Genomic DNA, 16,384 nt, shown 5'->3' with positions numbered 1-16,384 from the left:
CATCTTAGGGTCAGTCCACCGCAGCAGCTGAGCGGAGCAATCCCGGGACATCAATCCGAGCTGATTAGTTTGAAGCGGATTCTAATTACAGTGCAGCTCTGCTGAGGACCTCCGTCGGGACTCCAGTGGAGTGTGAGCGGGCTAACCTGGAGTCGGTTTGAGGCTCCATCACAATGGGCACCCCTGCAGGTCGACTTGACTTCCCAGAAGTATCAGGTGAGGGAAGATTAACGAGTGCTTCTACTCGCTTGGATTTTCTCCTGTTCGGTTCCGGTGAGTCTTGGGAAGTTAGGGCTCGTGGCTGAGGCAGGTTTGTCTTTCCATCTTTGTCGAAGGGGATGTCCTGGTCTCCAGCCGACAGGTCCTGCTCGTGGTCTCCCTCCTCGGGGTCCAGTGGCGCCAAGCAGACAGTCTCGTAGTCCAGGTAGGGATTGTTGAAAGGAACGCTCTTCCATCTCCCCTCCTCACACTCCTGGCTAAATGGTCAAAACACTTCAGACTAGGGCAGTCTAGACCATATAGTCCTAAAACATGTTAGATCACCATGGCACCCTACCTCAGGTAGAAGATCACTGAGGAGGCACTAGAGGGTAGGTAACTGGGTCTTACTGTGATTTTAGCATCCCAGAAACTGACTGATTACTCATAGATGAAAGCAGCTCTTTTTGGAAGGTTTAATCTGACCACAGATTAGCATTTAAATACAACTTTGCAGCATTTCTGTGCAGAGTAAGCAGACATTATGGGAAGCCTGATTGGACCTTGAATGAAGTGCCACTTTTAAAGTGCTGGATTACGTGTAATCTGGTGCAGGCAAACCTCTGATTTCTGCAGAGAATATCCTATGTATTTATTTTGTAGAGTTACATTAACATATAGCTGATGGAAAACTGCTTGGCGCTTGCATGTTTGCAAGGACACCTGTTAGGCTGGTCACCATGAGGGTGCAGAGGACTACACCTAAATTAGAGCACATTTTCATACTGATTCACTTATAGATACCAGGGTTTCAGATTGGTAAGTGTGACGTTTTCATAATTTAACTAGAATAATGGGTGACACTCACGCAGTCTGACTCTGCTCAGTTTTCAGTAGCCTGCTGTTAGCGCACTTTAGTTCAGTGACTTTCTTAGAGTTTCTAGTTGCTCAAATGGGCGTAATTTATAATTTCAATTTCAATTTCAAAAAATCTTTATTTCGATCACAGATCATAAAAGATACAACAAGAACATACAAATTAAAAATGTATTAAACGTAATGTGATCCAATATGATAAAATTGATTTAAATATTAGATAAAACAGTGGGAAGAACCGCTGGAGGAGTCCATTATACCAGTCTTTTCATCATTCGGGTTCGGGTAAACCACAATGCAGTTAAAAATTTTGAGAGTGCAAAAACTACATAAGGGGAGAGGTCAGATTTTAGAACTCTATAAGCAGTTTGAAAAGATCTGAATCCCAGGTTCCTGAGCATCGGAACTAGCCAATATTTTCTGCTACGCTCATAACCCTTGCAGAAGAAGACCACGTGCATGTCGTCCTCCTTCGGGTGAGCACACATTGGGCAAGATGGTACGGTGGTGCACGCTGTCCAGGACGCTGTGAACGAAGCTAAAGGAAGACATCCATAGCGCCATTGTAGGAACAATTTCCTTGTTAATGCAGGGGAAATATTGTCCAGAGTTTTTTCGAGGGAATAGGTGTCTTTCATTTTCAGGAATGAATTTGTCAGGGACCCCTCACGAGAGTCGTTGGAGGCTCTGGTGAGCATCATGTCATTGTAGGCACTCGTAATTTATAATATTTATATGTTTCCCTCCTCTTCATTGCTTGATTTTGCTCACGAGAATGTGTCACTCATAGTTGTTGAAATGTCACTCATAATTACACTGAAATTATGAAAATGTCACACATCGCAATCTGAAACCTTGGCAGCTATGCTAAGTCTACTACACTCAGCACATTTGAACATCTCATAACTCCATGCCTCACAGTTCTACTATAAATAATTTAACCCGACAACATTCCATACCACATAATTGCAATCCTAAAAATTAGAAAACACATAGTTCCACTTCACTCCATATCACATAATTCCACATCACATAATAACATTCCACACAACTTAATACCACTCCAAACCACATAATTATACTCCACTCAACACAATTCAACTACACATAATTCCACTTCAACCTATACAATTATACTTCACACAACATATTTACACTCTACTCCAAAACACATAATTACCCTCCAGCAAATACAACTCTGCAACATGCTGCATACTTCCACTCCGCACAATTATACACCACACCATACCACATAATTCCACACATCACACAATTCCACAATTCATTACACAACATAATTACCACACCACTCAGCACCATATAATTTACCTCCACATCATTATGCTCAACTCCATAATCTTTCGAATACTGATGTACGCACCAGACGGAAAAACAAAAAATTATGTATCCACAAACACTCAAATAAATAAATAGAATTAAAACAACACTTTGAAATGTTTTCCATATTAAAATGAATATGTTTCAATAAAAATGACACAATGTAAATTGAATGTTATCATAACGAGTTTCCTTGAATTTCCTTTCTTCGGAGATCGCAGCAACGCGCGACGGGTAAGCTAGTTGCATAAATTAATTCCACATAAATCCAGGCTATGCCACGTAGCAACATTCCACATACCTACTCTTCACACCATGCCTCATAATAGCCCTCAACATAATTTTCACTCAACAGCGCACACTTCCAGGTCACACAAATTCAACTCTACACATTTCCATTCCACACCTCATAATTCAACAACAAACTACATAATTCAAACCAACAACTCTATTATACAACACACCACATACAGCCAATCTACACCACAGAATTCCACACCATGCTGCAATATTTAACAGCACACCACATAAGTAAATTCCACTACATACCACTCCACAACACATACCACTCCACAACACAAAATACCATTCCAGATAATCTCTCTCCAGGACACACAATCCCACTCCACATAATTCCAGTACACTCAATAGCACACAATTACTATCCACGTAATTACACTGCACACCATGCCACACTATTTCTCTACACAGATCCAATCCACACAACACAATTCCACAACTATTCCAATCCAAACCATATATGACTTGCATATATGCAAATGCATATATTGCAAATGCTTGTTTACCTTGCAAAGCTTCCCAGCAGACCCTGTTCCTGGAGGGAGCTGCAATCCTTCTCCTGCCGGCTCTGTGCTGCTTCCTCCTTTCTCAGAGGCTGTGTTTGCCCTGTGGAGAATGCTGTCTCTGGGGCCCCCACATCCATCCTTGTTCCAGACATGGCTCATGGCTCTGACTGAAGAGAAACAATGTAACTTGTTACTTTGTTTCTCTTCAGTCCTGAGTCAGCGCATGCAGGCTGCTTTAGAGGCTGCTTCAGACACAGAGGGGCTTTCTTTCGAGTAAGCCTCTCTCTCACAGCTCTCTACCGAAGAGCTGAGGTGGACCCCTTTATTTAGGGGGGGGGGGCCCGCACCGCGGGGGCTGGGGTGGTGTTTGTTACGCCCCTGTGTTTTGATGTTGGGGTCCACCTGTCTAGAGTGGGCATGGACCTCTTTTTGTTGGACCTGTGTAACCCCCTAGAATCTGTGGGTGTAAGTAGGAATGCCTGCCTTGGTAGGGGGCCTTGGAGTGACGGAGTTAAATGGCGATCCAGAGGCTGAATGGTACATAGGGGTACCCTTTTCAGGAGCACGACAAGGGTGCAAATGCCAAAAAGCCCCAGAAAGTCCTTACGGCAGGACCCTGGAGGAACGACGGCGCTCCGTTAGTCCTATGGCTGGTTGTAAACCTGAGCAACCTGGGGCTAGCCTGGATACGCTTCGCCCCCTCAAGGGACGTGAGTAAATTGGTGGACTGGCGCTCCACAAGTAGTAAGGGGTAACCCTCCAAAATGGTGAGCACCGATTGGTTAGGGCCACAGTGCAATTTGGCTATTCAGGTGGAGAGGGCAGCTTAGGGGTGTCTCCACTGCCTGCCCTTGGATTGCCCATAAGTTGACCCACCATGTTGGCATATTTTCTTATGCAAATAAACCTGTTGCAATGTTTCTCCACAAACAAGGTGTCTGGTATGTTTTATTTTATTGGGAGATTGCTGGGTTTGAGGGTGGAGCGTGTTGCAGATATTGGCACTATGTGGCTGCCGGGGCCCACGTGGGGGTCCCCACAGGAAGGCGGCCACCTTAGTGCCACATGAAGGCACATTAGATACATTTTAGTGTTTTGGACCCTCTCTGGGTGTGGCGCATCCCGCATCATTTCCGCTGCGCCAGTGGGCGGGGAGCCAGGTATATCTACCTGTTCCACCCCAACTGGCGCTCTCTTTCACACAAGCCTTCATGCTGTTTCCTTCCCTACCAATTACCCTGCATGTCTACTGGAGGGTGGTTGGTGTGGGTAGGCTGTTAACTTGTGAATTTGTGTTGCAGGTGGAGTTACAGGGTGAGCCACATGCTGAATGGTACATAGGGGACCCTGGAGGAATGATGGCGCCCTTTAGTCCTACGGGCAGTTGTAAACGTGAGCAACTGACGGCTTGCCTAGAACGCTTCGCTCCCTCAAGGGGCATGAGTAAATGGGTTGACTGGCGGTCCACAGTTGATAAGGGGTAACCCCCCCAAAAATGGTGAGCACCGATTGGTTAGGGCCACAGTGCAATTTGGCCCTTCAGGTGGGCAGGGAAACTTAGGGGTGTCTCCGCTGCCTGCCCTTGGATCGCCCATAAGTTGACCCAACCTGTTGACATATTTTCTTATGCAAATAAACCTGCAGCAATGTTTCTCCACAAACAAGGTGTCTGGTGTGTCTTACTTTATTGGGAGATTGCTGGGTTTGCGGGTGGAGTGTGTTGCCGATATTGGCACTATTTACTGCTGTCTATTGCAAAATTCCCTCTGCCTCTATTTACCCTAAGCCCAGTCTGCCAGAGCCTGTAGTCCCTTCTCAGTTTCTACCCAGCAAAAATTGAGGAAGGAGGACGGCAGTTAGCAGATAATGTGCTGCATGACTAAACACTTACAAGGTCCCAAAGGCAAGACCTATTGGCTATCTAATGCTTATATAAAGATGAAGGCACCCTCTGCACTTTTGCATTTGTTTTATTGACCACGTCCAAAAGGAGTAAATTTCAAACTGTTCCTTTTGCACGATCTGTGGTGACCATTAGTTGTTTGTTTGGCTCAAATAAAACCCAGAACATAGGAATAGTTGATTCTATCCCTCACATTTGTTAGAATGCACTTAATACCAGTTAATCTAAATTAATATAGGAGAACACATACAGACTCTTTTGGCTGCATTTCTTTTCAACATGCTTTATGTAGCGCTTCATGTTACTTCGTGGTGCTGCATGCACACGTCTTTCCTTTTTTAAGCGCTGAAGTTACCAGGTGTTGCTATTACCTAGTGACTGGTACATCGCAGAAGATGTCAGCAGTGAGCGTTCAACTTACTCAGACACCATCTTACTTAAAGTGTAACTTATCTGTATGCAAGATAAGAAAAAAACAACCAGGAAATCGTGTTAGACTTAATGAAGTTAGCTACACACTTTTATAATGTCAAATCTAATATAGGGGCAGCAATTCGCATTATTCAGAAGCAGCTCCCTTTGTGTACCTGACGCAGGTGATGTTGTTTCTGACTTCTGAGTATCGGGGGTTAGAGGTGAAATAAAATCCATTAATTCTAGATTCTCTACATGTAAATAAACCTAATCCTACCCTCCCTAAAAAAAGTAAAAGCCTCCAATTGGGACAATAAAATAACTGCGGAAGTGTGTGGCTGCTCATAAACGATCATCTGTTATCAAACTGTGCTCCTGACTCATTGCGCCATATTGTAGAAGTGACAAGTGAAATTGTTATAAATAGAAAGTCCTTGAGCCAGGTGTATAAACAGGATAGGTTTATTAAGTTAAGCGCCATGTTAAGTTCTTCAAGATAAGTTACATAGAAATGTAAAACCCCACCAGGAGTGACCTCCCTGTCGCTTAGCCTGCCTGCCATCAACTGCCACTCCACACACAGGCCAGGCTCCCAACATTCCACGATGTCACCAAGCATTCCAGCAGTCACACCATCTGAGCCACAGGGAAATCCCAGCTAGGGAAAAGAGACATAGATCAATTATAACAGAAATGCTACAGATAAAACGTAATAATCACAATATCCATTTGCATTTCTCACCTAGATAATTTACAATGTCATCTCCGGATGAAATTTATGAAAACACTTTAAAGCAATTATATAAAGTGTGCAGCGTTTGGGTCAAATAGACGGTAGAACGTTTTTTACTGATGTTCATTAATAAAAAAGTGTAATGATTTTGTATGACCAGGTTTCAGTGGCACCTTGCAGGAAACTGCTTTCTGCAACATTTAAGCAAATATAAACATATGCACTTGAACTATACTAGGAGAACTAAACCATAACTGCACTAAAGTAAAAACAAAATCACTATGACACAGCCAGCACTGGCTGCGTCATAGTGCTTTTCTCCTTTACTTCTAGTCATGTTGTACAACAGCCTGTGTTGCTGTGCAACATGGCTTAAAGTAAAGGTAAAAGCGCTATGACATTTGCAACATGGCTAAAAAAACATTGACAAAGCCAATAGATCTAGTTACTTCTCTTAGCTTCATTTGTTGTCTCTTTTTCTCTATTCGTTTCCATCTTTACTATCTTCCTTTCTTTGCTTTGTACATCCCTATGAACTTTATCTGGCTCTGACTCTCTTTCTCCCTGCTTTGTACTAATGAACTATTTTTTTTCTCGCTCTTCACTTCTTCTGTTTCCCTCTCTCTGTATTGTTGTGTGTTTCCTGCATGGTCTATTGTATGTTTCCCTATGTTAGCCTAACTATACACGTTGTAGGCCTCATTCACACGGAACCTGCATATGTTTTTGCGTTCTGTTCTTTTCCTGGGATTTAGTCCGAGCACCACCAAGGTCAAACAGCAATGCCCCTTGTTATTTTTTCTGGCCAGGCACTAGCACCTAGACATAACACAAGAATACAGCTGTTGTTTACGTCCACACATGTCCAATCATATAGATGAGTACGTGAGCCACACACAGACACATGCTCAAGAGGTCTGAGACAAGAGCACAGTGTCTGCCGAAATGAAGAGCATCTACCCGTGTATGCAAAAGTACGGATTCTGCTGGTAATCCCAGAGATCTTTCATATAATCATTTCGCCCTATTAGAAGGGTTTGGCTAATTTGTCTTAGAAAAATACAATAACAGCGCTATTCATGGCAAATGGATTATTAACCATCCTAACAGTATTTTTACTATTTATTGGTTTTCTGATTCTGGCACATATACTGCATTTCAGAGCACTATAATTTGAATAAATATTCTAAACTTTCTTTGTGTCTCCTAGTTATCTCATTGTGGACAAGTACGAGTGAGAGAGCAAAAGGGTGTATCCTGTTACCGCGATCCATGAGAGGGTCAAGAATGTTGTGTTCTGGGGGTGCCAATTCACTGGTCTCTCTGGTATGGTTAGGAGGGTAAGTGTGTCACTATAGGTAGTCAAACTCTGGCTCACTGATGAGGTGGTATGGTGACTTAGTCACTGCTTACTGATGTTCTATGGTCTGAACCATAGTTCTGTTCTAGAGCAGAATCCCTGCAACAGTGTTTCAGCATGTCTTTTATGCCTGGCTTCCTGCACTTTCTCTCACCTTTCTCTCTCATTCTCTGCCCCTGTTTTTTCTGGTCATATTTCTCTTACGTCAACATCTGTCTCCATGTTTGTATGCTTCTCTTTGTCTTTTCCTCTCTTTTTAGGTTTTCACGCACAGAACTTGCGTTGTGCTTTTGAAAGCTATTGTATTTAATATATCTCCTTAGGGACTTGCATCCTGCCTTCCTTTCTTATTAGTACGTGTGCTTGTCACTTTACATTTCCACCTTTTCATTGGTTGTAGGCATTCTATTTCCTGTTGTTCCATGTATCTTTCTCTTATCAGTCTCCCGTGGCACAAGTACTCATTCTCACGTGCCACTTGTCGGTTTCATGGGTAGAACTTCATTAATTTGCCTGCTGCACACACAGGGTTTATTGTTTCTGCTCAAGCCTACACAGCGTTTACTGCTTCGTAACACCATTTAGCTTGTCCTGCTAGCACGCTTTTTTTGTACATTCTGGCCTCTGATGCCCTGTTTTTGCATTCTTGCCTTCAACACCTTGGAACAAATTATCTAGCGTCACCGCATGTCCGAGACTCTTCTCTGGCTGCGATGAAATGTCGTAAGTAAGACACACTGTTGCTGTGAGCAGAGAGTGGCCATGGCTGACTTCAAGCATACACGTAGGCAAGTATAGAACCCAAGCTCACCATGCACAGTTAATGGTGGCTCCATCAAGCCCTACTAAAAAAGTCAGGTACGTTTAAATACCTCAACTATGAGTCACTCCCTTTTTTATGGCGCTAAATACATTAAGTGTAGATATTAGACTATGTAATGCTTCCCAACTTACACACCACGTAATTATGAAAGACCGATTTGGCTTTGTTGAGAATTCAAGCCCGTGATCTGCAGATCACAGGAAGTGTTGACATTGAGCTTTCACTCACTGAGCCATATTGCCAGCGATCGGTTCAACATAATCTCCACCACGCTCTTATATATTGTGCAGGGCGTGTGAAAGCAGAACAACTGGCTGCATATTTGGATTTGACCTGTTTAAAAAGTTCTGTTTTCCTTGATCATCCGCCATAAACAGTTTGATTAATACCACAGAACATGCTAGGGCAGTCTATGCATTTCAAGGCCTGTGTGAGCTCCTGAAAGAATGCACGATGCCTATTTGCAAGCACTCACTTAAAAAACTCTATAGCAGTAGGCACATGCGAGAACCTGTCCTCTCTGTTCACTCCCTCCCACCCTTTCATCACAGCTTTCGTGCCTTGTTACTGTGGTTCTTTCTCTATCATTCTCCTACTCCCCCTTTTATTTCTTCCCACCGTCCTCCTTTCTTTTTATTTTCCTTGTATGTTACTCATATTTCGCTTTATCTCCATAGTACCTGCGCTCTATTTTTCTCCTTTCATCCCAGCCTCCTCCTCCTCCTACCCCCTTTCTCCCCTGCAACCCTTGCCCCCAATCTCTTTAAAAAAAAATTCTTGATTGTTGGCATGATTAATGGTTTTACACATGCTTACAAAGCTTGGCAGATTTATGGCCATTGCGTTTGCTATACAAACTGGTATGTCATTTCTGTAGCCATCACAAGATAATAGGTTTTATGCTTTTTTTCTGCCACCTCACCCCTCTTCCCTTCTGACTCTTAGTGTCCTTCAAGAAGTACAGAGATCAGTTCATGCAAAATTGAAAGTATGCTAGCGAAATTCACAACATTAGAATTTTTTGTTTTATGCTAAATTCACAAGTCTTTTGTGCACTCAAATGTTGTATGTTGACAGCGCCTAGACATCTTGGGGTAATAGAGCACTCTATAAATCTCTATTTCATTTCATTTTGCACAACCTTATAATGATGGACACTGTGATGAAATATGGACGTGCAACATTTTCACCTAACAAGTTTTTTGTTTTTTTTAAGTTTTCAAAAACCTTCAATGTATGTCTGCATGTTACATCATAGCAGGATCATTTAACAATCAATGAGTTACCGAGTTACAACATCCAGTTTTATCTAAAAAAAAACAGTAATTAATACATTACAAAGAAGCCCTAACACTATCCCCTCCCCTGCCCAGGCCCCTAAACATGCACAGCTTCAGCAAAAACACCACCAGGAGTATGGAGAAATGTAGAGTATGGCAGTACAAAACTCTGAGGACCGAGGGTTATGACTGCAATTGTTAACCAGGCCGTACATATAGTCCGTGAGTGGCAGGGTTAGCATATCTTCCTTATGCGCAGACAGTTCCTCTTCCCACCCAACCCAATTCTCTCACTGCTTCGTGGCTATCAATCATCAGGGTTCAGGGGCTTCAATATCGTTCGGAGGGGGGTGAGGAGGCCCGACAACCATCTCCATAGGTGGCACCCTGCCCACCTCCTCCTCCTGTTCCGTATCCATATCCACCTTTTGCGCTAATAGGTATGTAGTCAGAGGACCCCATATGTCCTTCGGTCTTGATTTCAGGGGAAGAAGCTCGCGTAGCAGGTCAATTGCTCCTGCCAAGAGGTCAAGTCTTGTATCCAGTCCTTAAACTTAGTAGCGCAGCCCCTTCCCCACCTACAGGCAACTCGGCGTTTCGCAATGAGAAGGCCCAATGCAAGGTACTTTTTATGTACTGTAACTATATCTTGGGTGCTGCCCAGGAGTGCCACCAATGGGGTCGGCCGTAATTGAATCCCTATCATGTGTGATATACCTTCAAACACCTGCAACCAATATTCCTGTACTTGTGGACATTGCCATGCTAAATGAAGAAAATCCGCCCCCTCTCCTCCACATCTTGCACATCTGTCATCTTCCCGTAATTGGAATTTATGAAGCTTGGCGGGGGTGTAGTATAGCAGATGTAGGAATTTATAGTGGATGAGTCGTAGCCGGCTGCTAGCCGTAACTGTTTCTGTCTGCATGCAACTAAATTCCCATTGCTCGTCCGTTACGGGCACCTCTAGATCCTTGTCCCATTCCGCCCAAGCAAGTGGGATATGGTGAGGTGGCGAGTTCTGTACGTGTTTATACAGTAGGGACGTGACATGTTTGGGAGGTCTAGGCTGCAAAAGTGCATGTGGTGGTGGTAGGGTACTCGTTTCCGAGGGGAATGATGGAGTGGCAGCTTTCACACTTTGCTGGAGTTGTATGTACATGAACAGGTCCATAGTGGTAGGATTAGGGCGCCCCCTTGAAGGGAAGAAAAGCAAAAATCCAGAAACTCAACAAAACAGGGGAGAGTATAACAACAACAACTCCAAATAGCCCTGCTACTTGCCAGCCTATTACCCAAGTGATCACACCTACAATTAGCCCTTGTGTCGTGTCACCTACTGAGCAGGGACTGGACTTCTGGACCAAACTGGAAAACATCTTTAATAAGACATGCCTCCCTATTTATGATAGACTTAACATGATAGAAAACAGACTTGCGTGCCTTGAACAATCGGTTGCTTCGGCCGGTAGTAACCGGGTTAATGGGGCAACGGAAATGCAAAAGAGATTGACTGGGCAAATTAATGAAGATGATCATCATCATGCCCCGCCGATTACGAACAATGGAGCTGATATATCTTCCCCTGCTGTAGTTATTAATACTCTTTCATCCCATCCTAATGATACTGCAGTGACCATTCACACTGTTTTGAGCAGGAGGGTGGAGACAGGGGATGGCAGTAGGCCTGAAAGCCAACAACCCCGAGAGAATAGTAACACACCCCGTGATTTACCAACAAACGGACTACCATGTATAAATCTCCCTCCTAAGTCTATACCATATGTGGTGATCCTTGCGGGGGTTTCAGCTCTGAGCCAGGGTAAAAGGGAGGCGTATATGGAGCTTAAGAATAAATGTATTCACTGGCTCAATTCTAACAGGCCACTACCAACCATGGTATCCGCTGAAATTCTGTTCGCCAGGCGAGTGGACTTGGTTGGATCACGGAAAAAGTCCATCGAGGGAGACTGTGTTATAATAAATTTCAAAGATAGAAGGGCTGCTGAACACATCTGTGAATGGGTCCCGGTATGTTCAGCCACGCAAATCCAATCCCTACCCTTAACTTATTTCTACCCCATCACCCACACTGCCCCCAGAAATACATTACTAGAAGGGGGAGATGACATTAGGAGTGACATAGGGGGAATTAGGTTGACCAACCTATATGATGTGTTGTCTGGTCTGGAAGACTGTGATTGACGATTATCCAAACCTAGGCAGAGGATAAATGTATTAGTGCCAAATGATGGCAGGTTAGCTGGGAGTAGGAATTCAACTGCTGGCAAGGTTAACACTCAGAACGGGGCACTAGATTCTCTGCTAAACAGAACCCAGACAAATTCAGAGAGATCAGATTCGGATTCTCCGGGCTGTGGGATAACACCAATCCAATTGCTGGGAGAATCAAATCTAATATTAGCTCCAGTGCCATGTAAGGAAAATAGGCAGCAATATCTACCTGATAGGATTGGTAATGCTGATGGCTCTTACCTCAATAACTGCTATACATCGATGTTATCTTGGAATATAGCGGGATTGGGATCCAAATTAGCTTTGCCCGATTGGTCTGATTTCATTGAAAAACACAACATTTGTCTCTTCCGGGAGACATGTTCGGTGGACCCTGTTTTTCGTTTGGGCTATCTTAATTTCCAGGTCCCTGCGATAAAGAAAGACAAAGGTCGCCCGTCAGGGGGATTAGTGATCTGGGTTTGGTAGGCTCTAAGCTGCAAAGTTCAGCAACTTAGTGTATCGAATAATGATATCCTTGCAGTGAGAAGAGGCTTGCCCTCCGGTAGTGGTATAGACATATATAACATTTATGCAAGAGGCCATCCGGGGGGGCAAAAATCAGAGGTAATCTCAGCTTTAGACGATCTGATAGATGCTGTGCCTAGTAACATTCTGCCGCTTGTAGAGGTGGATTTTAACACAACCTTCGAGCCATTAGGGCAAGAAGATCAGAGTCTCACGGAGGAGGAAGACGACAGATGGAGTATCCCCAACCTAGAGATAACACCCATAAAAAAATGGACAGCGGTAGCCATCCAATTGAAGGGACTGTGTCTGGGGAAACGACTGAGGGCTGCTAACGGGCGAACATCATCCGATAGGCAGGGTGCCAGCACATATGATAATGGCCATAGGTCCAGACGTATAGATTATTTGCTAGTCAACATAGAACTGTGGCATTGTCTTAAAGATATGGCTGTTACGGGACGTATAGAAAGTGACCATAATCCTCTCACTTCATTATTTAACTTACATGTGGGAGAGGTGGCACCAGTAACACACAGTGTAACAGTATCAGATCCTATTTTAACCAATGACTTTTGTCAATGGATGGGATTGTACCTTCTGGGCTAATTACCTTTGCCGCCTTAGGATCGGGAACCCGTTTGGCTGGAGGTTGAGAAGTTACCGAGTTTTTACTCGTGCTTGGTATTGGGGGGGGGAGCTTTGTTACGGACGATAATTTTTGTGTTAACTGCATTATTTTTGGCCTTAGTTCCACTAATTGTCCCTAAGTTGGTTTTATTTATTGAATTAAGCCCTATGCCCAATTTTGCTACATGTTCATCTATCACTCTCAGCCTCTTTTCAATGGTAGAGATTTGTAGGCTGATGGGTCCTAATAAAGTAGAAAACAGTGTCTCCATCCTCCCCCAAAATCCTTCATTCCCCAACACTATGCTGGCCCTTGAGGTTTGAGTATCTATGTCATTAGGCTGAGCCTCCCCCTTGTCCCCTCTCTGCCCTGCAGAGCCAAGTGCCCGCCGTCGTTGCTTGCGGCCACCCTTGCCTCTTTGCTTATTTGTTAGTGGCTCAATGACTATATGTTTTAATTTGCTCTTAGCCTTTTGCCCCCTGGTTCGTATTGGTGTGCTGTCGCTCTTTTCCTTATCCGTGTTTGACATATCAATGTTCGGGCACACTTCTATGTCCTCTAGTTGTACCGAGTCATTTACTGAAAGCGGTAAAGAGTCTTGGCTCATATTCATGTTTGACGTCTGCATAGTGGGAGTCGATGAAAGCCTACTTCCCATAAAAAGGTGTTCTGATGGTGCCGTGTCCTGAATTATACAGTTCTCATTAGGGTCAGCTCCGGGTAGCCCTGCATATGAAGCAAAGAGTCAAATGAATTATCTTGATGCATAAATGGGGGCATTCTTGGGGGGAGTGAAAAGCGTCTTTCTGTGTTCTCTATGGCCGTTGCCACGACGTCAATAGTCTTCTGTAACATTATATCTATGGCCGTTAGGCTTGGCAATGGGGTAATATTGGTGGTTATGGACATTTTCTGCCTGGTCTTTGGTCCAGGCACTGCCGGTGTTCTTTTCCCCATAATGTGTATGTATGCAGCAAATGGCTCCCAGCAGGCTACAGATCACAAATTACTGCTAGGATATAGAGTACGAAAACCAGTTATTGTCACTAACCTGATATACTGGTGACTATAGGATGTGTTCATAAAATATATCCTGCCAAGGGGGGTGGCCCAGCCACGACCGGCCCCGGACGGCAACAGACGGCCCGCCCTTTGCCCGGGCTTGGCCCGCGCGCGGTCCCGCGACGCGGGGGCACTCCTCACTCTTATGCGACTCCGGTTGGAGAATTGGCCGCAAAGGATCCCGGGAGTTGAAGTCCTCCCTCCGCTCAGCGGCCGCAAGATGGTGTGCTGCGGCGGCTGGAGGGGGGACATAGCAGGCGGCAGGGGTCCGCAGGTCGAGGGGGCCGAGGTGAGCGTTTCCCCCAAAGCGTGGCACGGGTGGAATCCTGTGAGTGCCCGCTCCGTCAGGGCTCTCCTCACTCTTATGCGACTCCGGTCGAAGAATTGGCCGCAAAGAATCCCAGGAGTTGAAGTCCTCCCTCCGCTCAGCGGCCGCAAGATGGTGTGCTGCGGTGGCAGGAAGGGGGACACAGCAGGCAGCAGGGGTCCGCAGGTCGAGGGGGCCGAGGTGAGCATTTCCCCCAAAGCGTGGCACTGGTGGAATCCTGTGAGCGCCCGCTCGGTCAGGGCTCTCCTCACTCTTATGCGACTCCGGTCGCAGAATTGGCCGCAAAGAATCCCGGGAGTTGAAGTCCTCCCTCCGCTCAGCGGCCGCAAGATGGTGTGCTGCGGCGGCGGGAGGGGGGACACGGCAGGCAGCAGGGGTCTGCAGGTCGAGGGGGCCGAGATGAGCGTTTCCCCTAAAGCGTGGAACGGGTGGAATCCTGTGAGCGCCCGCTCCGTCGGGGCTCTCCTCACTCTTATGCGACTCCGGTCGCAGAATTGGCCGCAAAGGATCCCGGGAGTTGAAGTCCTCCCTCTGCTCAGCGGCCGCAAGATGGTGTGCTGCGGCGGCGGGAGGGGGGACACAGCAGGCAGCAGGGGTCTGCAGGTCGAGGGGGACGAGGTGAGCGTTTCCCCCAAAGCGTGGCATGGGTGGAATCCTGTGAGCGCCCGCTCCGTCAGGGCTCTCCTCACTCTTATGCGACTCCGGTCGCAGAATTGGCCGCAAAGAATCCCAGGAGTTGAAGTCCTCCCTCCGCTCAGCGGCCGCAAGATGGTGTGCTGTGGCAGCGGGAGGGGGACACAGCAGGCAGCAGGGGTCCGCAGGTCGAGGGGGCCGAGGTGAGCGTTTCCCCCAAAGCGTGGCACGGGTGGAATCCTGTGAGCGCCGGCTCCGTCGGGGCTCTCCTCACTCTTATGCGACTCCGGTCGCAGAATTGGCCGCTAAGGATCCCGGGAGTTGAAGCCCTCCCTCCGCTCAGCGGCCGCAAGATGGTGTGCTGCGGCGGCGGGAGGGGGGACACAGCAGGCAGCAGGGGTCCGCAGGTCGAGGGGGCCGAGGTGAGCGTTTCCCCCAAAGCGTGGCACGGGTGGAATCCTGTGAGCGCCCGCTCCGTCGGGGCTCTCCTCACTCTTATGCGACTCCGGTCGCAGAATTGGCAGCAAAGGATCCCGGGAGTTGAAGTCCTCCCTCCGCTCAGCGGCCGCAAGATGGTGTGCTGCGGCTGCGGGAGGGGGGACACAGCAGGCAGCAGGGGTCCGCAGGTCGAGGGGGCCGAGGTGAGCGTTTCCCCGAAAGCGTGGCACGGGTGGAATCCTGTGAGCGCCCCTTAAGGTTAGTTAGATTTATTACAAAGCCAAAAATATCTGTGTTGCAAGGATTCTGCTCCCACACAGAACTGTGCACAGAGAACCAGGACCTCAGTGAATTGTGGTGTACCAAAAACTCACCTTAGTACCTAGAAAACCCAAACCAGCTAGCATCAGTTTCACATTAGCTCTTCGTCCTATAGCAAAGCAACTAATGATTAGACAACCCAGAACATGTGACTTAGGATATACTCAGGAATGGTGGGAAATGAGAACACTCTTTCGTTATACTCTCATACCAGTCCACAACAGGAGTAAGAAAGAGACACGGGTAAGGTTAAAATATTTATTTTAACGACGTGCTCTCAGGTGCAGTATCTTTGCCAACATAAGCAGACATATGATTAGAAATAATATGATTAGCATTGTTACAATTCCATGAAACACAAAGGGAGAAAGCATATTACAATGGTGGTGAAAACAGGTCGTATAGCGGCTAGTTATAACACCCTCCCTACTTAGGAAGTATGTTTAATAAACTATAGAAGGTCTCTTAGGCTTGTTC

This window comes from Lissotriton helveticus, chromosome 5_1 (genome assembly GCF_964261635.1).
Source record: "Lissotriton helveticus chromosome 5_1, aLisHel1.1, whole genome shotgun sequence".
Classification (NCBI taxonomy): Eukaryota; Metazoa; Chordata; class Amphibia; order Caudata; family Salamandridae; genus Lissotriton; species Lissotriton helveticus.
The sequence above is the reverse complement of the archived record's forward strand: the minus strand, read 5'-3'. Positions refer to the sequence as shown.